The following is an 11,302-nucleotide window of genomic DNA, read 5'->3' on the forward strand; positions in this document are numbered from 1 at the left end:
TATACGGACTACATCAATCTGGAAGATTGTGGAATAGACATCTCGATAAATTCCTCAAGTCACAAGGGCTACAAAGATCTCGAGCGGATCCATGCGTATATTATTGCACAAATAGAGAACTAATAGTCACCACCTATGTGGACGATTTAGTACGATATGGAAAACTAGAAGAAATTGAAAACCTAAAGAATGCTTTTAACGGTCAGTTTGAAGTCAAAGACCTAAGGGATGCGAGACACATTCTATCAATCAGGGTGAGAATGATTTAAGACTCTATTATTTTGGACCAAACCCTATACGCAACTGAGCTACTAAAGAATATGAATATGCTAAACTCTAAAAGCGTAGCTACACCGCTGTGTCTAGGAGTAAAATATAAAAGCTGCGAAAAGGGCCAAGAACGGAGTGAAGAAAAAGCTGCCTTATATAGACAAGCGATTGGAAGTCTGTTGTATTTGGCCACTCATATACGTCCAGATTTGTCGTTCGCTGCTGGCTACTTAAGCCAATTCAATCAAAACCCTTCCAAAGAACACTGGACCGGGATGCAACACGTTTTGCGATACCTCAATGGTACCAAATCATTAGCATTGCATTACCAGAAGAGTCAAAAGAAAATAGAAGTATACACAGACTCGGATTGGGGATCTGATATTATCGACAGACGATCATTTAGTGGATACATCATTAAAGTAGGAGGAGCAGCTGTTAGTTGGTCAAGCAAGAAGCAGAGATGTACAGAACTGTGCACTGTCGAAGCGGAGTTCGTTGCTTTGAGCAAATGTGGAAAAGAATGTACATGGATACGAAATCTTTTACAAGAAATTGGTCAGCACGAATTCCTAGGAAGTAACTTGGAAGTTAACATCGATAACCAAGGTGCAATGAAACTAGCCGAAAATCCAACTACGTCGGACCGGTCTAAATACATAGACTTAACCCAGATAATACAATTGAAATTAATACGTTAGTTCAGAACTGAAAATTGCCGACCAGTTAACTAAAGTCCACGAATGCACAAACATCATAGAAGAATAGGGATCATAGATCCAGGAGGAGTGTTAGGAGTGAATTCGTAGACATTTTAACTTTGAAATGTGCGCCACTAGCGATGATACCGACATCTGTTTACCGAATGTATAAAAACAAAAACAAACGTTGTTTGAGAGACTACGCAGTAATTAAGCAGTCTCGATATATTTTGTAACTTTGTCATGTAATATTCTTTTATATCAATAAACCCATTTGTATTTTTAACCTTAAACGTCGAAATGATTATAAGCGCACCAAATATAACACTATAAACTAAGTATTATAAATAGTTAGGCCTATGCGACCAATGTAAAATTCCCAAACAAACAGTGAAGAAGAATTTAACTTTTGGATATGAGCTAGCTAGGTAACATACATGTATAATTGCATAACATTAGCTTACAAGAGTGACAGAATCAGATAGCAAAGGCTAAGCCTAAGCCTTCCTAACTAGCCCTAAATACAGTAAACTATTTTTTTAATAATAAAGATAAGTTACAACAATTATTCAAAAGTGAATCTATCATCCCGTAAAATAACAAAGAAATGCTGTACCTACCTTTCGAAAATTATGAATCCGAAAACCACATTCTGGATAGTTACAGCCTTCTCTCCCTTTGTACTTACAGCTAAATCCGTTAAAGAAAGTGGAAAAGACCACTATTGAATCAACAACACCTGTAAATGGTTATTTGCATAAGTGCCTACGTTTTTCACCACGTAGACCTGATCACTAGATAAAAAAAGCTTCGTGCACTTGGCGTAGATGGTGTTACTATCGTTTTAGCCAAGAATCTAATCGGTGGTCTGCCAGCCATTCGATTAAGCGTTCTAGTTTGTTATCCGATTTCTATGCTTCTGAGCTCGGGACGACGCGACGTTGAGTTAAATTTGAGAAATTGAGAGAATGAAGTTAAAGAAATTTAATTTACATATTCTTTTACGATTGGCGAGTGAGATAATACCCTCACACCTCAAATTTTGCCTCTAAGGACATGCTAATTTGAGCACCACCGTAGATTACGATAGCGGAATATTTCGATTCTGAATGTCAGTGGATTAAAATTTCCTTCCCTGCTCCTAAAACTAACAATGTAAGTGAAATACTTCTTGTTCATCGATAGGATTTAAAGAAATGTAGCAAATGGGGGGATGTTGATGGGAAGGGAGATGACGGGATACGGATACGATGGTTTTATTCCATCGTAGCAAGCGGAGCAGTATTCAAGGGCCTGGTAGAAGTTGATGATGAACTTGTGATTTCTTGTGGAGTGGCTTGAGATAGATTTAAGTACGGAATTTGATCGTGATTACTCACTGTTATAATAGATCGCGCTTCACGCCTTTTACGCGGGTTCTTATCTATTTGTATTTCCGGATCTCACACCGTATATACACCCTTATAACAAAGAGAACGCAGGCAGAATGTCTTTTCAAATCTTCTTTATCTATATTGACTTATCAGAACTAAACTTACAACATGGTGTCAGAAGTGGGATAGCTAAAGTTTATTCGTTAGTTTTTTTTATCTCTATATAACCTTTGCCATGGCAATGCCATCAACCTTCCGGAGTCCAGAGCATTTCGATCCGTCCAGTATCAATCCTGCCGCAGCCGGGACCGCGTACAAGGAAAATTTCAAGATTTTTGCTGTCGCCACGAAGTTATCAACCGAAACCACAAGTACTCAAAAAGCCGTATTCCTATATACCTTGGGTCCCGCTGGGCGCAAAATATACGATGATTTAGTTACGATGGAAGCCTACGTCTTTGCTTGGATCCAAGAAAGCTTAATCATGCCATACTCCGTCAGCACTTCCCATCACCGACAGCTCAAGATATTTTTCTAGGCTGAGCGGTTGCACTATGTTTACCGTTTTAGACGCCAAGAACGCTTTTTGGCAAATCGAGTTGACAGAGGAAAGTTCATTCCTCTGCACATTCGGAACCCCATTCGGTACTTTTCGGTTCCTGCGCCTACCTTATGGCATATGTACCGCTTCGGAAGTGTTTCAACAGGAAATGTCACTACTTTTCCCGTTGGACAAATTCAAGAACACCCATATTGCTACTGACGATTTCTTATTTGCTGCGACTGGTATTCAAGCACATTATGATCTATTAACTCAGGTTTTACAGACTGCTCGCGAAAATGGCTTAACTTTCAGCTCAAGAAAGATTCAACTCGCCGTACAGCGGATAAAATATCTGGGCCACATTATTACACCAGATAAAGTTTCAGTTGATCCCGAAAGAATAAAAACCATAGTCGATCTGCCTCCACCTACTGATGCACAGGCCTTAATGCGTTTTCTAGGTATGGTGAACTATATAATGCGATCCCTTCCAGCATACTCTGAACAGGCTGCTCCATTGCGGGCCCTTCTTAAGAAGAATGCTGTTTTTCACTGGGATTCAAACGTGCAAAACGTCTACGACTCCTTAAAACTCTAATATCTACTGCGCCAGTCTTGGCGATATACCAATCTCTGCGCCCATGTATGATCATCGTCGATGCGAGTGCAATCGGAATTGGGGCCACTCTCATACAGGATGGCAAACCGGTAGAATATGCATCAACGAGCCTGACCCAGACACAGCAGAGATACTCGCAGATCGAAAAAGAACTAGGGGAGTCCTCTTCGCTTGTGAACGATTCAAGAACTACATTTCCGGAACCCACGTCAATATAGAGACTGATCACAAGCCACTCACAGCAATTGTACATAAACTCTTACATCTTCTTTCCCCAGGTTACAGCATGGGGTAAACGCGTGCCTATCAAAAGCTCGGACGCATGTTTTTTGTCCGAAGATGACAGCAGATATCACTCAGTACATCAATACTTGTAAAGTCTGCAGGACTGGAGACCCGGCAAATCCAGCGATACCTATCCACCCACACAAAGTTCCGGAACTACCATGGGAGACTGTCGGCGCAGATCTTTTCCAGGTTCACAACCAGAAACTGGTACTCTTGGTGGATTACTTCTCCAAGTTCATTGAGGCCAAAGAGCTGCGTAACACTGATACTGAAGCAATTATAGGATTTCTAGAGAACGATCACCGCTATTGGCTGCCAGCTGAGATCATCTCAAGAGCATTGGAACCCCATTCATACCATATACAGACGAGGGATGGCAAGAATCTCAGGAGAAACCGGACCCCTATCCGACCGTACATCTGTTGCCACAGACTACTGCCAAAGACCAAAACTGAAAATCTTCTTATAATGAAAGGCAGGATACAGGAAACTTCTAATATGCAAGACATTCTACAATACCTTTGCCTCAACTTATCAACCTCCAAGAAACAGGTCTACTACCTAAACCTCCGCATGAAGACCCAGTACTACCGGCGGTTCCACTTTTTCCACGGGAAGACATTCCAGCACCAGGGACTTGGGAAAGCCGTTCACCTATCGTCAACCGACAGAATACTCTACTGCCCAGAGCTCATTCGTACATTCCACCATCACCAATACCATCGACCTGTCCACCGTTCACTTGCTCACCATCATCTGTACCAAGGGCGAACCAGGTTACCCGCTCAGGACGCTACGTCAGAAAACCAAAACTATTTTATTGTTAAAAAAGAAAAATAAAATAAAAAAGAGTTGTTATAATAGATGGCGCTTCACGCCTTTTACGCGGGTTCTTATCTATTTGTATTTCCGGATCTCACATATAAACCCTCAAATCAAAGAGAACGCAGGCAGAATGTAATAAAATCTTTTCAAATCTTCTTTATCTATATTGACTAATCAGAACTAAACTTACAACATTCACTAGAGGATTTTGTTGAGGTCCATGTAAATCTCGTATCTGACCAGGATCATTTTGGCGTGTGATTCAGATGTTGGTCGAGGTTAGGTCTGATCCGTGATATGATGATTAAAATAATTGTTGAGATATAGGTAAAACTTCATTCTAGTATGGATTGTACAATGACTCCAGGTTAGATTCTAGCTGTAGTCAGGTCACCCTGGGCAAGGACGTAGATGATATCACGTTCTGCGAAGGAACCTCTCATCTGAGATCTCTAAATAGTACGAGAGTGATTCATCGGCTTGCGAAAGTACTCTTGCTAATAGATAGTTGCAATGTCCTGCCTGGTATTCCAGTCCGCGCTCAAGATGAAAATTTTGAATTTTATTCCCTGGCAACCAAGTCACCGCTTCGCGATTTCAAATAGTCTCTCTGTCAAATGCTGACCATTATTTCCTTCGATAACGGTTGATTTTAATTAATAATTACTATATCGATTGTAAAATAAACAAAAAAGTTAAACTTGCAAATTGTTAGGCCTTAACATCGTAGATTTACCAATTAGTCCCGATCTCTGCTCTTAGATGGCGCCACGCTCTCCACGATTTAAGTGAGCGTTATTCTAGTTACGGTTTATTTCTTTTCAAAATTCGTGTTATTATTTTTAAAATGTCGCATTTTTGTTTCTATCATATATCTACTTTATTTAGGAACTAAATTAACCAAATTATCGAAAGCAAAAATTTAATAATCACGTATTTTATAGATAACTATTTTTAACGTGGCGGAGTACAACCGATACCTTTGTGTCCCTGTAAAGAGGCGAGGGGGAAGTCATTTCCGAAGCCCAAAAATTTTACCCCTCAAATAAGACGTCGTGCGGTTGGACCCAAGTGCCAGTCTTTCTCCCCCTATTTACTTTTGGTATTATCCATCTTGGTTTATCGAGTACCGTTGCGCTGAAGTTACGTTGGAGTTAGTCCCCGACGGTGTGTAGTAAGGGTCGACAATCGGTTGATCTGTAGTAGAAAGATCTCTCGTAGAGTCGGAAATCTCATATAATCGGGCTGTTGATGCACGGCAGGTCTAGAGCAGCCCAATTTCCGTTACGAGAACAATCCCCTGTAGCACAAAGAGTCGATTTAGGGTCGGGCTTTAGTCGAATAGTCGCTTTTCGGTCCTGGTCCAAATGCCGACTCTAAAGGTCTTAAACCTTTTTGAGATAATTTCGCGTAAGTACGCTTTTGATCCCTTTTAAGGTCGGTATGGTGACCTAATTTTTTGGACTACTTGCCGACTCAAAAACGACCTTACTAAGTTTAGTATTAGGTTATAAGAGTAACGAAATTCAGATAGTAAATAAGAAACAAACTTTCTTATTATGCCGTGTAGCACATTTAATTCGAGCCGACGTCGGACAAAGCCCTCAAATGGCTAGGCTGGCCGACGGTCGGCCGACCTTTGGTCTTTCAGTCGAAATGCCCTAGGGAGTTATGGTCGGCCGGCCTTTAAAGTATGACTCTGTGCCGACTAAAAATGTACCTGTTTCTTACTCCAGAACGACGTTAGGCCACAGTCGGCCCAATTTCAAACCGTGACTCTATAACGACTATTAATGTGATGGTTAACCGACTCCTAAAATTGCGTATTTCTATTGCGTATCGATTCTGATGCTAGAGGGTTTATACGAAAAACCAAGACACCGGAATCAATTTTAGTAGGATTGTCCGCCATCTTGGAAAATAGCCGCCAATGTTTAAAATATTGTTACTCGAACCCAACCAACACGTAGAATAAAATATGAGTAGTCACTTTTATTCCACGTGTTTTGACAATCTTTGGTAAGTCTGTTAACCCTGTAACGCCGCGCCTTAATTACAGAGAGTTGATTTAGGCTCGGGCTTTGGTCGTAAAGTTGCTTTTCGGTCCTAGTCCAGATGCCGACTCTAAAAGTCGTAAACGTTTTTGCGATAATTGCAGGTAAGTTCGTTTTTTATCCCTTTTAAAGTCGGTATGGTGACCTAATAGATTGGACCACTTACCGACCCAATAAGTCTTATCAATGCAACTATTAATTAGAGTCCGAACGTGGACCTTAAATTGTAATTGCTGTCGTGACTTGAAAAAGCCATTGCACATTTATAACACGACTAATGGTCGACTTATATCCAACAGTTTATTTTTAAATTAATCGCGCAGAACTGTGAAAATTAGCGATTTAATAAAACCAATTAAAACAGTTTTTTAAATAATTTCTTTTCTTTACTCTATTTTGTCGAAAAAGATCATATATTCAGCCTGAAAATGTTTGCTTTTTCAAAAATCTCTTAACTCAAGTAGGTCATATTCGTGTAATTAAATATTTTAGGGAAATATATTGTTAACTCAAATCGAGGGAATGTTCCGCGAGCACTGCTAAAACATTTTTGCCTATTAAACTGCTTGGATTGAATCTGAAATTACGATAGATCGTTGATTCATGTTTACAAACTTATAAAAAGATGTTACCAATACAAACACAGCTAAATATTTTTTTAGGAAATCAAATTGGTACATTTTGTTGGTCGAGTCGGAAATACTGTTAAATTGGTCGTCGGCCCAACGTCGTTTCGGAGTCGCTAAACTGTCTACTTGAAGTCGGCTCAGAGTTATTTCAGATTCGGCCAGTAGTCATTTAAGAGTCGGTTATATATCCATATTAAGTAAAATTTTCTAGTCGATCGACGGTCGGCCGACCATTATTCTACTAGGACAATATTTGTCGGCTCCATATGCGGCTAGGACATTTCGACTAAAAAAAGGAAGGTCGGCCAACTGTCGGCCGACCATGCTGATCGACCTTTTTTGTCGACGTCGGCCCGACCTCAAATTGCTACATGGGATTACTTTTTTAAGTTGGCATACAGCCAAACGTTAAAGGTAGGCCGACCGTCGACCGACCCTTTTTCGGGTAGGACATTTCGACTCAAAATAGTACAGTCGGCCGACCACAGATTTTTAATAATTCGTCGACGTCGGCCCGACTCTGAAACAATTCTTTTGTGCTGCAGGGGATTGTGGCATTTAGAACTTCAAAGTGACGTAGACCGCAGTTTGAGCAGGTTTTCTCTGATATGGTATAGCAAGGTTGTGGTTGATGTTGGTGGTCGTATGGAGGACGTTGTGCATAGACGGCCTGTTCTGACTTTGGACACGGAGATGCAATGATTGTGGTGGACGAAACTGGCGCATAGTAGACACTCCTGGTCAAGAGTCACGCTGATGTATAGCGTTTGCACAAGCAGCACAAGCCGAAAGAGGATGATGGTTAGTAACCCGTATCTGGTCAGCATGAGAGCTGAGGTATCGGTTGTTTCACAGATAGCAATGACCTGGCTCAGAATAAGGTTTTCTGAGAGAAAAGCCTTCTGCGCAGATCTGGGTTGATCACTCCTGCCAACATTTGGTATCAGATCAGTGAATCATTCAAGTCAGCAAATTCACAGCACTGGTTCTTCGTAACTAGATCAGTCAGAAATTCATCAAAAGGTTGCTGTGGTTTGGTCTTGTATGGAAGAAAACATATCTTTGTGAATCAGGTTTATTATACGGTATATAATATACATAAAAAGGTTGCTGTGGTTTTCGTCTTGTATGGAAGAAACCATATCTTTGTGTATCAGGGTTATTAAATGATAAATAGTAAGCACCAAAAGCCGCATTGTTCTAAAGTAGGGTGCTGTTGTCCATTTGGTAAGTCGATTGTCAAATTGCCGTATATGTTTCGACCAACAGACCCTTAAGTATATAGAAATATTGCTATTGGCGTTGCAGCACTTTCCGTTGAAAGTTTAGATTTCCGTTAGGCCTAGGCCTGCCACGCTAATACAGTTTTAGTTAAGTTGTTTTATTTAGAATTTCTAACACTCACCTATGAAAAGATAAATTTTCGTTTGATTAATTACTCTTACAAGATTTAGTAACAGTTTCGAATCATTTCTAAACTTTTAATAAAAAACCATGTTTCAAAATATCGAGAAAAAAAACGCGTTCTCGGGTTTCAATAAAACGCGTCTAGCAACGAGCTTGAGACCATAGAAATCTCATAGGTAACTAGAATGCTGCCGCCCACGGCCGAGCTTGACGCCAGTTCGCCTTGAACCTTCAGCCAATGAGAGGCCGTAGAGTGGTTCCGCCAAGGAGGATAATAATCCTCCTTGGTTCCGTTACTATAGCGGGAGATAGATGACGTCATTCTCTCCGGTGACATTAAATTCTTGGCAGAACCGCTCTTTGAGCTCTGATTGGCTGAGATCTGGCGTCGTCTGCCACGGCGTTTGGGCCATTTGCCAGTTACACGGCAGCATTCTAGTTACCTATGAGATTTCTATGCTTGAGACAGAGGTGGGCAAAAATTGTGAGCGAATTCTGAAATGAACGCTCAGACCTTTTTAATTTGAGTGATCAAGTAAGCTAGTGCTCAATACTGGCGATGCTATTTTCTCTCTCTTAAACTGAACCAGCTCAGGCCGAGCGCCGTGAAATTATCTCAGTCACTGATCGTTCACGGTGCGTTAAGCGAAATCGGCTGATCGACACGCTAGCCTGCTCAATTTGAAGCGCCACGTCCTCCAGCGGCGGGATAATGCGTTCACTAGAAAGCGCTGACGGCGGGCTGAGTGAGATCGCGCCGAGAGCAGCGCTAGTTTTTTAACATTGGAATTTCTCAACGCACTGAGCGACGGGATAGTCTTTTTTCCGGAATTCGCTCACACCGCGATGAGAAAAAATTATACAAATAATATTTTATTGTCGATTTTTTTATTCAATGCAGTTTTTTATGAAATAATTTATGAGAAATGAAACTTTTTTCTCACAGCGCTTTGAGCGAATTCCGGGAAACAGTCTACCCCGTCGTTCAGTGGGATGAGAAATTCCAATGTTAAAAAACTAGCGCTTCTCTCGGCACGATCTTACTCAGCCCGCCGTCAGCGCTTTCTCGTGAACGAATTATCCCGCCGCTAGGGGAAGCGGCGCTAAAAATTGAGCAGGCTAGCGCCTCGATCGGCCTATCTCGTTCACCGCGCCGTGAAAAATCACTGACTGAGCGAACTAATCAGCGATCACCCTGAGCTGGCTCAATTTCTCTTTCTCGCTTAACAAGACCAACCGACCTTCGTTTTTGAAGTGCTCACTCATTTCGAGAGGATTTTCAAAAATGAACGCTCACAATGTTTGCCCACCTCTGGCTTGAGAACACCATTTTATTTTGGAATTTTGGGAGAGATAGTTTTTAGTTAGACGTGGTGGAGATGACGTTTCTGTCGTACGCCAACCAACGAAAAGCACAGGCTAAAGGTACGGTTCTAATCAGCGCGCACCGAAATATTATAAAAATCGCTTTAGTTATTTCTCCGATTTCTATTGGCCAGGATTGCTTTCTTTATTCACGCAGTTCAAAGATCTGAAGAGTAGTAAGATGCAGAAGGGGAGCGGTTCTCTCACTGGCCAACTGTTTTAATTTCTGCATAGTTGCGTTTTCCATTTGACTCTCTTCAGCAGTGCCCAAGATCATGATGATCAACATAAACATGTTCAACTGGCGCGCTCGGACTTGCTCGGATCAATTTTTTAATGTGCTATTTATGCTCTTGAGCGCTCGGATATAACTCGAAACTGGTCTACCAATTTCGGCTTCAGATTATTCTATTTGACTGCTGGAGATTAGTTCCGAAGCTGTGACCGAAATCTTAGAAATGGAACATGTTTCGAAGGCTAAAGCACTTTAAACTTGAACTTTACAGAAACACAAAAATTTTAAATCCGAGTGCGTTAGCAATTTCGATCCTTTGATGTGTCGAAATCAGCAGATCGTAAATGGACAACGCAATTATTTTTGTTTTCTTACAGCCCTTGTCTTTTTTTTTGTAGTAAAATGGAAAAGTGTTCTGTTAAAGGGGCTGGAAAGTGGGGTTTTGAAAAACGTCATCCGTGACGTCATTAACGAAATTTGGCGCGTAGAACTATTGTCTATGGTAGAACTACTTTTACTCAAGTTCGCGAAGACGTAAACAGGCACCGCTGTGTTGGGATTTTTGTATGACGAAATCCAGCGTGGTCTTGGTTAGGGTTAGCTGAGCTCGTAGGAAGTTTTAATTATTCGTTAATCTTTAATGAGATTTAGTTTAGTGAACAACAAATGTTTAACGAAAAATTCATTTGAGCGATAAGGTCTTTTGGTAGTAATGTGTTCGTAATTTTTTAAATTATTATTTGCGAGTTTCATCGAATTTTGTAAAAAAACGCTAGATGAATAGAAGCCAATTTCTAAGGGCCTTGGTTTCACTGGAGCATTTTGACAAACCTTAGAACTCAACCACAGTTCTTTTGCCTTTTCCCATTTATCTAATTCACCAACAAGAGATATTTTCGTATCATCACGTTTCCGTTTTTTATTTGAATTAAACTCGTTCATTGTAATTAAATAAATATGAAAATACTAGAACCAAAACCACGTCCACGAAG

General features: G+C 40.8%; 1 pseudogene; it reads left to right on the forward strand.

The window, feature by feature from the left end:
- Positions 1-320: 320 nt before the first annotated feature.
- On the forward strand, positions 321-971 carry LOC149966629 (uncharacterized; annotated as a pseudogene).
- Positions 972-11,302: the final 10,331 nt, after the last annotated feature.

Source organism: Leiobunum rupestre, chromosome 1 (assembly GCF_980474605.1).
Source record: "Leiobunum rupestre chromosome 1, qqLeiRupe1.1.hap1, whole genome shotgun sequence".
NCBI classification, from domain to species: domain Eukaryota; kingdom Metazoa; phylum Arthropoda; class Arachnida; order Opiliones; family Sclerosomatidae; genus Leiobunum; species Leiobunum rupestre.